The sequence below is a fragment of the Megalops cyprinoides genome, chromosome 7 (genome assembly GCF_013368585.1).
Source record: "Megalops cyprinoides isolate fMegCyp1 chromosome 7, fMegCyp1.pri, whole genome shotgun sequence".
Classification (NCBI taxonomy): Eukaryota; Metazoa; Chordata; class Actinopteri; order Elopiformes; family Megalopidae; genus Megalops; species Megalops cyprinoides.
In genome coordinates, this window is record NC_050589.1 from 13,729,991 (window position 1) to 13,731,422 (window position 1,432).

The window sequence follows — 1,432 nt, forward strand, 5'->3', positions numbered from 1 at the left end:
ACACAAAAAAAGTTTTTTTTATTATTATTTTCATTTTAGAGTGCAGAATTGTATTTATTTATTCAAGTACTGTCCCAGCAGCACAACATAACAACAATGAACAAAATTACACAATCTCCAGTTGAAATGCTCTTCTCCCCCACGTAACACATAAATGTTCACCTAACACTTGTAGAATAACATCTGGGGATACTGCATGTAACCCGGGCAAGGTGGGTACTAAATTACTCTGAGAAATTGAAAGTTGACAAGAGTGTACATCAGAGATGATTCATATTTTGTCTATGTGCTTTTTAAAACATGAATGCGCATGCATAAAGGTGTAATGACAAACTGATGATGACATATTTAGAAGAGTGCACTTAGTTTTTTTTACCCCTGAGTTAAGAGCAAACGCATGTGTGCACACATTCATACCTGCTGCCTGATGGGACTATCAAGGAAAATTACAATATTATGCAAAAGAGTCCATATTGATGTTTCACTCATTATTTTCATTATATTCAGTGAAAATCAACAGAGCAATGACAATATCTTTTGAAGCCTGACACCCACCTAATGTAAAGCAGAGACAGCAGATGGCTAAAGTGGGACAGATAATAAAGCCGTACCTATGGAAGCTAAAGCGATGGAGGGTCACACACTTCATGCTCTGCTGATTTAAGTTCCATTCCCAATGGTCTGCACTTTGACAGGTCCTGTGGCCATTGTGTGCATACAGTCCAGCACGTCACAATAACTTCACCCATGATTATAAATTACTTACTTCGGCATAAATGGCAATGTACTGACACGTGTCTTTGGCCATGTTTCTGAGATCTTCTGGTGTACAAAAACCCCCATTGGGTAGCATTATCATGTACCAGGCAGTGGAAGCAGGTTTCCAGTTACAATTATGCCAAGTTTGTTGTAGGTGATCAGGGCTTGCAGTGTCTCTCTTGGCCTCCAGGTGGCAGTGCTGTGTGACTCTTGCTCCACTGCTTCACCTCAATGCTCTGAGCTCCTGGTCTTGTATGAGCAGGACCTGTGTTCATTGATCAGTATAGGCACGAGACCTGGATCATTGTTCTCCCTGTAGGACTAGCCATGGGCAAATGTGCCAGGACCAGTCTATGGTTAGACCCTGAGTGCATGTGTGTGCACACAATGAAATGGATCTGTTTATGTCTAAGTAAGGTCTTTGGCCTTGTTTGTGCAAGTGACTCACTGAGTGTGTGTGTGTGTGTGTATATGTGTGTATTAATGTGCATGTCTGTACATACATGTAAGTGTATGTCTGCACGAGTGCATGTATGTATGTATAATGTAGATGTGTGTGCAAGTGTGTGTGTGTGTGTGTGTGTGTGTGTGTGTATGTGTATACATGTGTATAAGTCCATGTGTATGTGTGTGTCTGCATGTGTATAGGTTTTTGTGTCGGTGTATATATACA